We start from the raw sequence: 16,331 nt of genomic DNA on the forward strand, positions 1-16,331 counted from the left end.
TAGGGATCCCAAATAGAATTTTGCAAGGAGAGCATGAGGGGACCCATTAGAATGTGAGCTGATATAATGCTCACATTATAATGCACAAATGCTTAATCCTGATAGCACACCCAGCTAATTTGAAAAGTGGCATTAACTTTCCTTGCCCTAATATAGCTGTCAGACAGCCTCTTTGAGAAACAAGGTATTTTTTCTGGTCAGAAAATATCTGTTTGCTGTCACTGGCTCTTTCCACAGGTATGTGCTATTTAAACAAAATGCAAGAAAGCCTTTTTATGTTCAGGATAGAATTGCTAATTAAGTGTGAAAGAGAAAAGCAGAGAGATCTCCCAGACACACCCAGTTGCCTGGTGGTTAGAGCACACATTGCAATGCAAGAGCTTTGTTCTAGTCCCAAGTGATCTTTTGACAAACTTGTGTTTGTCAAATGAGAGGTGACAGCCTCAACTCTAGAGGATATGTCACTGTTTTGGGAGGTAGTGAGTTCTCCTATTCCTCTTTAGCATAAGGAGAAAATATATGAAGTCTTGGGGCCATTATAAAACCTCAAGAAATGCAGTTCCACTCAGTTGTATTTCTGAGCTTGCAAATTTTGAAATACAGAAAGTAAATTGACTTACAGAAAGTACTTTTGAAAGAAAGAAAGAAAATGGCAACATTTTGAATATGTTATTTTCATGAAAACAGAGGAAACGTCAAAATCCCAGTGTGTTGCTATTAATGACAACAATCAAAGTCTGCAATTTCTATAAAGTTTAGGATGGTTTGGGACATTTTTAAAATGTCTTAAGATAATGCAAAGACCAATACCAGAGCAGGCTTCAGGATTCTGGAAGAGTATTTGACAGATGAATCTATCTTCATTACAGTGAGTACCATAAAGCATGGGCTTGAAATAGGAATTAAATACTGTGTTCTCATATTCTGGAAAGTTGTAAGAACAAACATGCCATGGAGATTCACTTTCTGAAGATAGACACGTATAAACTAACTTCACAGAAAAATGTTTCTGAAGCAGTAGCCTCACACTATCCCCTAAGTAAAAGTACTGATTCAGTTAATGTCCTTACCCCAGCTATACTGTATAGCCCAGCTATATATATATATGTAAAGGATGGAAATCCTGGACAGGTGAGTGGTATAATTACTGCCTTCCTTTCATAAGGAAGGCCTGGTTCTTGTCACTGAATGGGTACAGCATGTGGAAAAACCAGCATGTGAATGGGAGGGAGACCTGGATGCAAGGTATTGACGTCAAAATAGTGACTATTGCTCATAGCTTAAAACTGCCATGGTGGAAGGGATGCCAAGATGGTGGAAAGGACAGATTTTAAAGGGTTTCCAGTACTTCAGGGATGTGGTTTAAGCATCTTAGATATCCAACCTCAGCTATCCCTCTAGTCCTCTTCTGTGGCCTGTGGAAAGAAATTGCACAGCAACATGGTCATTGAATCATCTTAATATAGCTCTGATGGTGATGTAGGGTGAATCACTTCCCATGACAGCCTAACCCTCTCCATGCACTAGAAATCTTGCACACATATCTGATTTCTTTGGATGTTTTACCTATAGATAAAGGAAGTTAGATGAAATGAAAGTCCTTTCCCCTTAGCACTGTAACTTGTAATTGTGTGACTTGTGAAAAAGGTCTCTCGGCCTTTGTGAAAAGCAATGATGCATGTGACACGATTTTCAAACTCCCCACATGAAGTTTCTTGTTCTATTTTGAGGCAACTCATGTGTTAAAAAGGAATGAATGCAAGAATGAGTAGAAATGGGTTTTTGCTGGGAGAGTTCCCCAGTCATATTCCACACTCTTTGATGGCAGTCAGGTTTTTCTCAGTCCTTATGAAATGGTGTCTCATGTTTGATTCGCAGAGAAGTATCTTTTTACTAATAGTTTACTTCTGCTTTAAATGAGATGGATTGGCTGTTAATAAGCAGCACATCACAACCTTAGAATGAATGAACTTTACTGAAGTTTCTGGATATTTCACCTTGGTTACTAAGTGACCATTATTAAAATTCTAAGCAATTTAAAAGCAAGTAAGAAGAGGAACTGAATGAAACATCCTTGAATTTCTAAGTATGTCTTTAGTGAGTAAAATGATCCTAGATCTTGGATTGACAGCTGATCTTTTACAATACAATTATAATATTTGAATGAACTTTCAATTTCCCTTCCCTTCCCTTCCCTTCCCTTCCCTTCCCTTCCCTTCCCTTCCCTTCCCTTCCCTTCCCTTCCCTATTCATTTTAACAAGTATGTGGAAGCTCTGTGAACTTTGTCCAGCAGTTTTGGGCACATTCTGCCTTAAAACACTCACAGAGCATGGGAGTTAACAAATCAGAGCCCTGCATGCTCAGTGTTGCACTGCAAGCAATACAACTGTTGTGAGAGGAAATGCACCTTTTTATCTTGAAGGTCATAGGAGGTACTGTGTCAAATAAATCACCCAGTGTTGTGTATCTCTGGTTATTACATATATCCTCCTGGAGAGGTGAAATTCAAGACCTCTGGTGGTTTGCTGTGTGCTTGGGGGATTCACAGTGCTGGGGCCCAACTGCATGCTAAAATTGGATGGTTTAAAGTCAATTCCTCCTTGACATACCTTTCAAGTCTGAACAGATTGGAAGCCCTCAGGGCTCTGAATGTGACCTTCTCTGGAAGCAGTTTATGAGATTAACTCTCAAAGCACAGCTGGTCTCTGTCTCCTGTTATGCTACACATTAGTGATGCCATCAAACTCTATTTGGAAAAGCACAAAAATCTGCAAGTCTAAACTCAAATATGACTGAGTAAAACTTGCCCCAAGTTCTTTATGTTTCCTTTCTCTTTGTTCAGAATCCTTCATAGAAACTGCTGCCAGAAAGAATTCCATGGGTTAATATCATTGTAAATGGTTTTGCAGAGCTCCTTATAGCTTTGGAGAGATTTTAGGTTTTCTCTTATGTACAGTGAGTCTCTCAATATCATGGTGAGGAAAAGAAGAGCATTTCCCCCAAATTTGCAGAGACATTTTTGTCAGAGATCTGCTTTATAGCACTGGCAGTAGTGAATTACCAGTTTTTAGGAAATAGGAGTCAGCAACTAAAGAAATGTGAAGTAGAAGCTTCCTTCTTGCTCACATCCTGTGATTAACTGCCAAGATCAATCCATGGAGCTTTATTTTAAATTGAGTTTATTCAAAAGTCCTCTGTATAAACAGCATGGAAAGAATGAAAATTCAGACTTTATTAGTTACATCATAGTTCCTGTTCGGCATTTGCAGAGAGAGTCTGTGGCTGTCAGAACCACAAAAAGAAGAAAATTGAGTACTAACACTGGCCAGTGTCTGGACCAAAATGGAGAGAATTAGAACCAAGTATTTATCAAGACTCTTCCTTCTCAGTCATGGTTTTAAAGATGGAAGTTCGTGTATGTTTGCTCTCCCTTGTGCCCTTTCATCTTGTTACCTGCTCTGGGACAGAGCTGCCCTGAGTGTTGTGCTCCTACTCTGGGAGCAGCTGATCCAAACACTGCAGTAGACCTAGTGAAACTACATGTTATTTATTCCCCTGTTACACCTTAAAAACATAACATTTCCTTCTTTCTTTGCTTATTTGAAAATTTGTATCTGAATATGAGATTACATGACACCAAGGATCATCACTCAAAAGACCCTCTTCATGAGAGTCTTCAGGCCAATAGTTTTAATCCTGAAAAGATCATGCCTCATTGAAGGGTGAGAGCTATCACAGAAATGACAGCAGAGGAATAAATAAGAACTAAAATTTGGACAGAGGATTGTAAAAGGTTTTATAGAACAACTGGATCTTCCAAATGAAAAAAAATCAAGTTCTTTGGATTTTTACCCAGGTCATTCCTAGTATGAGAACAAAGCCCGTATGACTTTATTTTAAAGTTGTTTTTTTTTTAAATAATTTTTTAAATTTAAAATATAATGACTGGTGGAAGCATCATGCATCTGTTATTCTGTTTTTAGAGCAAGCTGACTTCTGTCTCACCTGGGCTAAAGGGTATGGATTAAATTTCTTGGAACTTCTGAAACTAAAACAGGATATCTTCTCATCTGTAGTGGAAGCTTTACAGGAAAATAATTGCTAATAAATCATACTTATAAAGTGGGTGGAGTAGAGGAACTGCCTGAGCCCTATCCCATTCAAAGCCTCAAATAACAAGTTTGTGTTGCTCAAATCCAGGGAAAATCAGGTGGCTCCTATTTAGATTTACTGGCCAGTTAAAGCCACCCATGACCAAAAAGAAACCCCAAATATTCCAGGTAGTTCTGCATAAGCAGAAAAATGAAGCATGAATGACACAGTAGTAATCTATGCAATTAGAGAAATAACAGTTCAGTTCCTTTTTGAAAATAGAAATAGACAATGTGTTTTGGAACAGAGAAGAAAAAAAGTTATGGAAACTTCCAGAGAAGCTCAAATAGTCATTGACAGTCACAGGCCAGAAGTGTTCTGATAAATGTTATTTATACTGTTCTTACAATTTGGAACATGTGATAGAGCAAATGAATGACTGCACTGGAGAAAGAGGACAATCAGCAAGGATGTGAAATTACACTTGGCACAGTTTGCTGTGCCTCAGGGATTTCTACAAAATCAGTCTTTCATTTTAGCATGAGCCCAAACCTAGGGGGTTTTTTTGACTTTTTATAACTTTTGTGGCTGGTTGCTAGAAATATAGGTTAAAAAAGAAACTTGGACATACAGTACACATCTTCACTTCCAGAACTACATCACAATCTGGATTGTTCACTTTCCTGAGGCAGAGGAAAGGAACAGAGAAAAATAATTAAAATGAACATTTTCTTCCTTGCGTTTATTCTCTGCAGTAATAAAAGATTCTAGATCAAAGAGGTTCTTTGTTAGCAGAATCCAAGTCAAGCCCCAACTAAAGACAAATCCAAACGGTGTCCTTTTGATCTTTTGCAGTTTCATTCTTGAAACCACTCCCTTAATGCTCTTCATACCTTTCAACATTTGAGCTTGGATGGTGGAAGATTTTCCCTACTGGTAAACAGGGGCTAATCAGCACCTCTCAGGACAAAAATCAGTGGGATTGTCTTGGAAGGAGGGTCTGCACTTTAACTAACCTTCACCACTATCCCCTGTGTAAAGCCAGCACTCTGGAGAAACAACAAGCAGCAACATTTATGACATGAACTATAGACAGATACTAGACAGACAGGCTGATCAAGCATGTGTTTTCAGCATTTTTGTGGATTACTGGTAGCCTTTCTTTATCTGCATCTGCAGCCAGTCTGTGATTTGGCTGCTTAAAGGGAGTCAAATACCATCAGTGATCAGGGTCTTTTTCTTCTTTGAACCTTATTTAAGGTATGTATAATTGGCTGTGGAATGTTTGTTGTTTTCATATTTTGTTTTCATTTTGTTTTTCAAAAACAAAATCAAACCAAAGTCAGTGCTATGTGAGAAATTTAACTGCAGAAGTCTTTAATGTTTACTGCAGTTGTAATTAGAATTTCAGCAGACATTTTCAAATATCCAACAACAATCAAGGAAACCAGATAGAAGGCGGTGGGGGAACCGTACAAAGAGGGGTTTTGATTCTTATGCAGGGCCTCTGAAAAAAGCCACCACAGCGGTGTGGAAGCTTGATATTTCTGAAAAAAAGTCTCAGACTATAGCCCTGAAAAAGATATGTGGTGAAAATTTTGGGTTTTTGATTTTATTTCTGGATTGCTATTTAACAGGAAGTATTCAAGAATACTCTAGTACTGGAGTTGACTTTCTAAAAGTAGTTGAGATGCCACAACTGTGAAATAAGAATATCAGTATTTGCTATTTTGCAGCAAGGTTTTCCTTGCTCTTTTAGAAAGATCACATCTGTTGTGCAAAGATGGCTGGATATTTTGTCCTTGATATGGATGGCTGAATGAACTATAGAGCATAAGGTAATGAGGCCCCAGAATATATATATACACACATATATACATATATATATATATATATATATATATATATGTGTGTGTGTGTGTGTGTGTGTGTGGTACAAACACACAAGCAGAACCACTGCTTTCAGATATCACTGTAAAATGTGACAAAGTACAACTGGCAAACAGGCTGCAACCAACTGAAGAGCTGTTTTTAATTAACCTCAGTGCAAGATGATAATGGAAGTGCGTTTCTCTTTTCCTGTTGAATGAAGATGCACTGATTCAGCAATAATTGAACCCTAAACGCTTTATAAACTTCTTCTGGGAGGAACTGCAGGAAATGCCAGCAAAGTCATCTGTGAATCATTAAGAAGAAGGGGAGAGGACTCTCTTGAAGCCAGTCTTCCCAGGCCCAGGTCACAAAGGGATGGCAGATCATCCTACAGCGTCCTATTGGCATAAGCAGTCCATGTTGTGAGTTTTCTGAAAGTAGTTGTTATGAGACAATGGGGTAGTCTGATGTGGTCTAAGACTTCTTAATCAAGGTTGCTCTCATCTAACAGCTCTTTTACCCATTACAGTAGAACTGTTTTTATAGTGCTTATGTTTGAAGGGCAGAACTGCATTTATGTTTCTGCTTTGTGACTGCCAGAGCCCTCAAGTGCTTTATTATAGTACATTGCCAGTTTTGTTGTAACTGAGGTGGAGAACTCCTTACGTCTGCAAGTTGGGGTTTGTTTTAATGTGAAACCATAAACTCTTTCTTGACTTGTCTAGAATTTCTCATGATGCAAGATCGGCTTTGTGGTCCAGACCTGGTTCAATAAGCAAAAGTTTCTTAAGATACAACTTTCTGAATAAAACACCATGAAACCTGTTGCTGTGTTTTCATGTGAATCTCTATGTAACTGCCTCTAGAGCAAAGCCTGGCTCCTATCCCAGGATCTCTTATATGCTCACTGCAAAGATGCTGCTTCCATGAAAAACAAGACCAGGAAAGCCATTTTTTTTTAAATTTGAAAAAGAAAAGAAAAAAAAAAAGTGGAGGAAAAAAAAAAAAAAAAAACAAAAAAAAAAAGGGAAAGAGATTAGTCTTTGCAGAGAGTTATGCTTAGCTGTAAGGCACCAGAAGAATCAAAGTGAGCACTGGCAGGCAGAATATCCCAGCAAGTATCTGCCCACGAGCCAGGGGTTATATGAAATTAATTGCTCAAGGGAACATACTTTGGTTGCTGATTCCATGTCACACCCAAGCAATGTAAATCTGAACCTTGCTCTTGACTGAAATTTGAGAAACCTCTGCAGGCATTTCACTTAAATGCAGCTCTGCTGAAGGGGGGTGTATGCGCATGGAAGAGGTGTAATCAGAGTATTCCAGCTAGCTAGAAGCTGGTTGTGAAAAGAAAGTGCAAGATGTGCGTGCTGGATGGGAAGTGTTGGATGAATATCCAGCAGCAACTTTGGGAAAGAAGGAGGAACTGCACAGAGACAGAGAATAAGGAAAGGAATTAAAAGTCAGGGAGCAGCTAAAGGAGGGGGCTGGGAATTCAGGGCAGCAGAAGGAGGAAGGAAGCAAGTGAGGGAGGTAGGGGAATGTCAGAAGGGGCTGGGACCAGAGATCACTCTGCTCTTCCTTCCCAGATGTGTTCTGGGTTACAGAAACTGGTCAAGGGTCAACAGTGCCCTTCTCCTCCTGTCTCCAGTTTTGTCAGAAATTGGACTAGGTAAGAAACAAAGAGAGAAAGATCATATGGATTTAATCATTAGAAAAGGAGGTCATTTAAAGGTAAGCCATGGACAACTGGAAGATTGCTGGTGGCCTAGATGATGTGTTGTGAGCAGAGAAAGTTCTTGGAGGTACATGGATCAGATAAACCAAGCAAAAAAGAAAACTGACTGAAAAAGCTGCAGTGATGTCCCAGACATGACCTGCTTGAATAATAGCTCCACAATCCAAGAAAACTTCAAAGCCTGTGTTATTTCTAGCATCTTCTGCAAGACAGGATGCTGAACACAACCATCTTCTGTTATGCGCTAGCTGGCTTTGGCTGAGTAATTGTTCAAGGAGAGATAGAGCAAAGGAGGCAGAGGGGGAGATGGAGGAAACAACTGAAAAAATATAGAAAAATTGCAGGTAACTTGTTGGGAGGGAAGGAAAGATGAAGAAGGAGAGAGACCATGTATTTGTATTTTCCTTACAATATGAATTTTTCAAAAATGAAATTTTTCTGGAAGTGTTTGTATGGGTTGTACAGACATTCTATCAGGTAAACAGCTGTTTGACAGTGCTGGCAGATGAGATGTGGTTGCTCTCAGTCAGAAACTCCATCCAGGCTGCCCTACATCCAAATGTCTCGGGTGTGTTTCTAAGCAACTGAGCAATACACATACATGGATCTGAAGAGCTCTGGGCCCTCTTTGTATCTGCTTCCTAGGTGAGCATCTGTGCTCATTATCAGTGCACTGAAATCACCAGATCTGCAAAAGCTAATATTGTAAAATGGGCACAGTAAGTGGATCCAGCACATATTGAGTACATCACTTAGCACAGACACCTGCATATCAGGACTGAAGAGAAATGTAGCAGCCCCAAATTACTCTTCTCTCCCGAGTTTTTTAATTTACTATAGCTACTATTTATTCTATACTGCTATCTACATATTTGTGATTTATCTCAAAAACCTTGTTAGAAATCAAGAAATGTAGCCATTTCCCTATTAATGTAGCCCCTTGTCACAGTAAAAGGTGCACTGGAAGGAGTAGAAGAAATTAGGACTCCCAAGAGCAACCACGTTGCCTTAGAAAGAGAAACATTAGATTAGCACTCAGACCCCCGAAAAAGCACAGAATTAATGGTGGTGGGAGGTGCTGACAGCCTGGGAGAAACTACTCCTGCCAAAATGGGCACACTTGCTGTTTGCGGCTCATGGTTTCTAGGCAAGATCAAGATCAAAAAATGGGTGAAAGGGGATCTCCAATTGGTAAAATTACACATCCTGCTTGGAACTATGACGCAGTAAATGCTCTACAATGCCAGTACAACTAACTGCTGACAGTAGTTGCAGGATCAATGACAAACACCACCCTTGGTGAAGCAACAAGAGCAATTGTGCCACAAAGTGGGAAGTATCTCTTGTAAATGCTGAGCAAGAGACTTCCTGTAATATGTGAAAAATTGGTACAGATTGAGTAGGAACCTATGAGATCATGCATCTTTTCAGCTTTCAGACGTAAGTTTCCCTTACTTCATGCAGTTGAAATTGTCTGGAGAGCTCTAGAGAGGGAAAGGAATCTGGGACGAGAGATTTTTTTTCACAATTGTAAACATGGTGGTTCAAAGTTCCCTGGTATCTTCACCATTTACCCATTTGAAACTATTCAGAGCACTAAATCCCTTTGCACATAGCTTTTTAGATACTATCAAGATATGAAACTCCCTTCTGAAATTTCTTTCACTTTTCTTGCAATGTTTTATATTGCCTTGTTATTTCTAGCATGTAGATAATAGAAGCTTAGTCCTGCATTTCAAATTTAAGCCTCTAAGCTGGTCTGTGATCTTCTATTAAACAGACAGTCAGAAAATAAGACTTATGTGAAAAAGCTGAGATTTGTTTAGTCTGGAAATAAAAAGTTGAAAAAGCAAATGATAACAGGTATGCCAAGACAGCTACATGGAAAGCAGTGACTGATTGTGTTCCTGGATCACAGGGAATAGATGTGCAGAAATTGGCTTATTTTGAAACAAGACAGATTTAGATTAGTCATTGGTTGAGAACGTGTATGGTTACTTAGAGAAATTGCAGAATCCCTTTAAACAGCTTAGAAATGTTCATTCAAACGCACAGATATCCCACAGTGCAGGTACGCTTGAAGCCGCCCCCAAACACAAGGATGAGCTGAACCTCTGCCCTCTTGAGGCACCTTCCAACCACCTGATTCTATGATGTTGTCTCAAGAGAGTAGTGCAGGGCCAGCCCTGAAACCTGCCAGTGCTGGGAGATGTCGTACTACCTGACACAAGGAAGGGAAAGGGAGGAAGCCACGCAGGCCACGATACTCAGAGCACCCAGGATGGTCATCAGAGGGAGCACCAGCAGCACTCAGCTCAGCTGCCCATTGTACATGGTGTGGGTGAAGCTTGCTGGGGCTGTGCCAAGAGCAGGGAGCAGCTCCCTGCAGTCCTGTGGTGCTCACGTAGGCCACTGCTTCCTCTGGACTGTCCATGCACCGTGGCAGCTGGGTAAAGCCAACCAAATGGGAGGAACCAAGCAAGAGGAGATACCTCTCTCCCTCCTGTGCCTGTCTGAGAAGTCTGACCAAAGCTCCCAGCAGTAGCTCTGATGCCAGACAAAACACCTTCCCTGTTCCTGCTCCATCACAGTAGCTGTCCCATCTTTCTCACATGCTGTCCTCTGCTCCCCACACAGACCACAGACTCTACTTTGATCACTCCACCATCACTTCACTTTCTGAGGTCCTGTGGGACCTCTGTGGAACAGCCCCAGACACTTTCTTTTCATGAATGTTCCAGATCCTATGTGGATTGAAGTCCTCAGGTTTGTCCCGTTATGGATGGTGCTGTGCTCTTGTATTCACAATAACAAGTTAAGGAGTGCCATAGGAGACACACATGGTGTGAAAACAAAGTCTCAAACAAATTTGTGGTGCAAGAGTTTGGTATAAGTTCCTTGATACTCCATTTTTTTCCTCCTATGCTAATGATGACTGAATTTCCCAATTTTTGTGCAGAAGTGGAAATTTCAAAGTGTTCATGGAAAAGTTTTACTTGTGGTCTATGACCAAGACATAGGCATAAAATACTGGAAACTTCGTGAGAGCATTCTACCCACCAGCTTGGAAAAAAATAGCAATACTTATTTATTTACTGCCTAGACCAGCTCAAGCATTGAAGCAGTAAGCACCAGGGCTTCTCAGACATTTATTTATAGCATATTTTTCTATTTCAATAACAGGAGAATTCATACTTGTGATTGCCAGCATATCCTTCTGTACTCTGTACTGCTTCAGCCTGCTCTTAAAAACCACTAAATAACACACCTTCCAAATTTCTGAACTACTTTTGCATTCATCAGGGTGCTGTAAGCAGCCTCAGGACAGTATTAGCTCAACCAGCTAGTCTACATCATGAGATGAAACTTAAAAGTTTTCCTTCTGTCCCTCAGGTTGCTTCTTTCTGCTTCCTCTGGACCTCACTGACAAGCTCCAGAACTGCCACAGTGGTGACATTGTCTTGCCTACTTCCCTGGCTTTAAGTGTCCCTGATTCTTTGCTTCCTGGGGAGCTATTAAAATACTGCCTTGGTCAATCCTTAATTTGATCTCAATTTGCTGAAACCATTAACTCATTTTTCTGGTCGTTATTTTTCTTTGGTACTTGCCTTACCACTGCTACCCTATTTTTATCTTTTAATAGGTATTTTTATCAAACACAAGGGCAGTATCTTTCTGTACTAAAAGTGATTCAGAATTTTGCTCTTTGTTACAGAGGAACAAAGGTTGCATATTTACCTTGAAAGTTCATGAAATTAAACTGATTTTTGCAAAGAGTAGAGCCTATATTTTGAATTTCTTTCTCATTCTGACAAAGTAGACAATTTCAACCCAAAAAAACACCCAGTTCTGTACTCTCATCAGTTTGTGGAGACGATTTCCCCAATGTTGCTCAACCTCTGCACACATCTGGAGCTCTGGCTTTGAGGATGGCAGTCAGCTTTTTCTAGGAAGGAGCTCAAGGGTTTCTTCCATTTGGCCAGAATGAAGTACAATTCAAATATTCAAGGCTTATAAACTAGCTCAAATACTAACACCTCTCTGAACATCTTTGTGATTGCTGAATGAAAGATGCAGACTGACAGGTATAAAGCCAACATTTAATTTAGCTCTGAGAGAGATGTTCATGGTGTTTTATTTCCCAATAAAAAACTTCATTTCAGTTCCTGAACTGTTGATGAATGAATACCACCTCTGACCCCTGAAAGCAAACACTCCTCCACAGCCAGTTGTTTTAAAAAAAACAGCAAAAACACACAAAGAGCTGCTTAGGGCTTGATTTTTGTTCAGATTTCATTGTGTGAATTAAAAAATTGCACCGACATTTCACAGATGAAAAGAGAAAAAATGTGACAATTAAGCATTCTAGTTTGGCAAAGTTCGTAAAACCATGCTGAGTGTCAACAATTACAGGTTCTGTTCAAATGATATTACAGCCTCTGTCCCAGTGGAAACAGCTCTCATTATAGGCATTGTATTAAATCATGCAAAGAAGAAAAGAGCTCAGGAGAAAAATTGATTGTCTCTCTGGAAAATCGCATACATTTCCTTTTGTCCCAAGGAATTACACTAGCACACCCACAGCTAGCTCAAAAGAAGACCCTTTTGGAAGCAAATTTTGCATTTCATGTAACTCCAGACTGACACCTCACCACGAAGTTTTCCAAGCAGAAAGAGAATGCACTTCCAAGCGAATTTTTATCTCCTTTCCATAACATGCAACATATGTTCTTGCCTCTATTAAGAACATCAAACAAAACTGCTATGCTGATGGGAAGCTCTTATGCAGGCCTCACATCCCAAATATTTTTATAGTTAGCCCGTTTTTGAGGGTGAACATAATATACATGATTTTTCTTTCCAACATTAAGTCTCTACATATGTAAAACATCACCAGTGGTTCCTTCTTTTCTCCGAGCAGACTTTCCCTGCCTCTCTACATTAGTTTGGCTCTTACAGCACTTTTAAGGCACTCCACATGTTGATGAGTAAACCATCATTTCCCACTTGTAATAAGATTACTCAGTCCTTGGGAGCAGATTTATTATCTACAGTTATTTCATGTCTAATCACAGCCTTACTCTCTGTCAAGAAAATGAGCAGGCTTGGATTGCATTTGAGAGCTTGGGGTCCTAAATATTTGGGTTATATATATGTAGACTTTGCTGTATGGAAGGATACCAAAAGGAAACAATAAAAGAGGGAGGGAGGGCTTTTTACAAACCTAGGCTAATAATGGACTTTCTGCACATGTTTTAGAGCTTTTACAAAGGCTGAAAACACCTTCGGCATACATTGGTCCTGCAACGATGTCATCTGTTATGAATAAGTGCATGGGAACAGAAAAATGCAAAGGAGGGAATATGCTCCAACAGTGGAATAAACAGGCCTTGTAGTGACTGTGAGGTGAGAGAGAGACTTTGTGTGAGGTATAAACCACTTTTCTACCAGATGGCATGGGCAGCTGTCCTGGAGGAGAAGGGATATGACAGGGCCCAGCTGTTAACTCTTGCACTCCCAAGTATCATTCTGACCCTGGAGACATGCAAAAGAGAATTTTGGGAAATGTAAAACTCAGATCATCTTCTTTCTTTCCTAGGCATCTTCCAGGGTGAAATTCAGAGACAAGATCTAGCCAGAGACTTCAGCTACCAGGGGAGCTCCAGATGTAGCCCAAGAAGGGTCCTGTGAGGATTGGAGACATTCCAGCCTAGGGGATATGTGGACCTGTAACTACCATTAACTCACCTCCATCTAAGCCACAGTTGTCTCTTCTCTGGCACTGTTTCATTATCCCCTGCTCCTTTCAATGTCCCTTTTCTTCTTATCTTTGCTTTTACTTAGTGTTTTCCCCCCAACTATTACCACTCTCTCTGACACTATCACCAGTCTGAGATCTGCTGCCACTCCAGGGGTAATGTTTGTGTTTCCAAACCATTCAGGAGTCTATCTTGTCTGTTTAGAGTAGATGCTTTTAGCAGCAAGCTGCAGCTGTGGTTCTTCCAGAGCTGTCTTCTAGGTCAGTGTTAATGTGTAGTCATTCTCCATTGTTAACACATAGGAATCAATAAACAAGAAATCTGTCTTTTTTGTTTTTCTCAGTTCCAGAATCACCTTGGATGTCTTATTGGATGGCCAGTGCAGTTAGATGTGATGAAATAATAGAAAATACTATTTTCCAAGTATATTTCTTAATGTGGAAGTTCACTTTCCACCATTTGTCTTCTCTTAATAGATGTGGTTTTGCAGTTTCTGGGAGTTAGTACAAAGAGTTATAAATTACTTCAGAATCTCTTACTGGTTGGGAAGAAGTTTACATATGTATTTGAATATAGGAAAATGAACTGCAAATATTTCTTAACCATGGAAACCTAGGTTTAATGATGACTTCACTCCTACAGAACACTCTAGTGATCTTCTCAGTTTTCAAGGGAGGGTTATATTCACCAAAAGATCCAGGAAATGCAGTTGGGATTTACAGGGCTCATTGGCTGGCACATCTGTCACACAGTGCCTGTGTTGCCAAGTTACATGGGAAAAGCAGTGCAGTGCTCCACTGCTGTAATGCCATACACAGTTGGGGTGCCTGCTGTATTTGAGAGAATCATGCAGTCATAGATATCTGAGTTGGGACCCACCAGGGTCTTCCAGCTCCTGGTCCTGTGCAGGAACACCCCAAGATCAGTGGTGCTATCACGTTGATTTAATACATTAGTATTGAGATTAGAAGTAGGAATTCAAATGGCATTTTTTCCTCTACTGTACTGCTTGCAAAGATAGTTTGCAGTACATTTTAAAATGTGGTTGTTATAATGCGATTTAATGGGGTAAGCAGTGTGCCTGTTACTTGTGTCTCTGTAGTCACACAGCTACACAAGTGGAAAAAATGATACCATGGTAAAAATGTACTCAGAAATAATACTAATGGGAATAATTAGTTTAGGATGCAAGTGCATGGTTGAAATTATGCAGTTTATATCATGCAGCTTTGCCCAAATCTCTTCAGATATTGTGTGGCTACTGTCCTTATGAGTGGCAAAATGCTTAGAAGAGAAAAAAAAAGAAAAAAGAAAAAGAAAAAATAAAAAAGCAAAAAGAGAGAGAGAGAAATTCTGGTATTTTATTAGTTACAGCAACAACAATGTGTGCCCTCACATATTCTTTACTCAATTCTTACGAAAAAGTTCATTTTTGGATACTTGGAAATATATTTCAAAATTCCCCATCTGGTCGAAAGACAGTACAAGTAGACTGGGAAGTTTTTTCAAACATTTGCATTTTAAAGTAATATTAGAAGCTAAAATTGGTGATTTTAGAGAACTATTTTTGGTAGAACATGTTAAGAAAGTAATCAAATTGGTTAGTAAATGCAAGAAGGCTGAATACTGTAGAGCAAACTGATACCCCTCTCCTGCAATCCACTTAGCAAGAATGGCACTTCTAGCTGACAGGACCGGAAAATGGTATTTAGTAGTATAAAAATTTTTGATTTATTAAAAATTCAAGAAGTCAAATAATGTGTGCTGGTGTCTTCGTTTGGGAATATTTTCCTCATTTTCCCTCCTCTGTTATTCCTCTATAATCCTCTGCACCATTGTTTGGAAATATTTTCATGGGGTTTTAAAGACAGAGTAAAGATCTCTGGCACTGAAACACAAAATTATTTATGTGGCAAATGTTCTTCCAGCACATCTCTTGTAACCATTTCCATACTGGTATGTGTGAAAGTAGACAGCAGTTTTAGAGGGAATTTTAAATTTTTATTTTTTTTAAACACAACTGATTTTTTCTTAATGTGGTGCAACTTCTCACTTAACCATCCACAAGCCTTGTGAAGTCAACTGGTAGCAGTAAGAACTTAGCACCTTGGAAATTCTTGTCTTTTACCATCTGACTATCCACATTTAATACAATTTTTGAGTATGGGTCTGTGAGGCTTAGCATAATTCAGCAGAGGGCTTCTGGTGCCTTTAGAGGACCACTTCTCCACTAACACCTCCCATTATTTCTTTACACTCCTGGAGGGTGACACCCTGCCTCATGGCAGCTGCTTCATCTTACTGCTTCTACTCTTCTTCCTCCTCCTCTTCATGTCACAGTAACAGGTTCCTGGATTGGTTGGAGGGTAAACAATCTGTTCCTGTGTCAGTGATTTGATCCCTTCTACCACAATTGTCCTTTCTTAGAACAAGCTCTACAGTATAGTGAGCTCAAATTCAGGATTGAGGAGAATAAATTTTGCTAGCTTGAGACCAACTGAAAAGAAATTCTTAATTTATCTTTTTTTTTTTTTTTTTGCCTTTGTACTAAGTTTAGGTTGTTTTTTTTTATTTTTGGATTTTCACTTGATGTATTAACCATGACTTTCAATGGCTTTCTATCAAAAATCTTATTCCTTTGGAGAACTTGCAGTTTAGCAACTATGCACAGGCAAACAGCAGAAAAGAGGGAGTTCCTAAAAACAAGAAGTAGATACTTCCCTCTTTATCTCCAGTGTAAAAACCCTGCAAACCCAGCTGTTTGATGATAGTGCAGCATTTAAACCACAGTACTATTTTGCTTTTTTAAGAGTTGAAATGATGCATAAGTAGTGAGGGCAGTATACTTTTCTTTTGGCTTTGGATAAAA

This window comes from Ammospiza caudacuta, chromosome 5, assembly GCF_027887145.1.
Source record: "Ammospiza caudacuta isolate bAmmCau1 chromosome 5, bAmmCau1.pri, whole genome shotgun sequence".
Lineage (NCBI taxonomy): Eukaryota > Metazoa > Chordata > Aves > Passeriformes > Passerellidae > Ammospiza > Ammospiza caudacuta.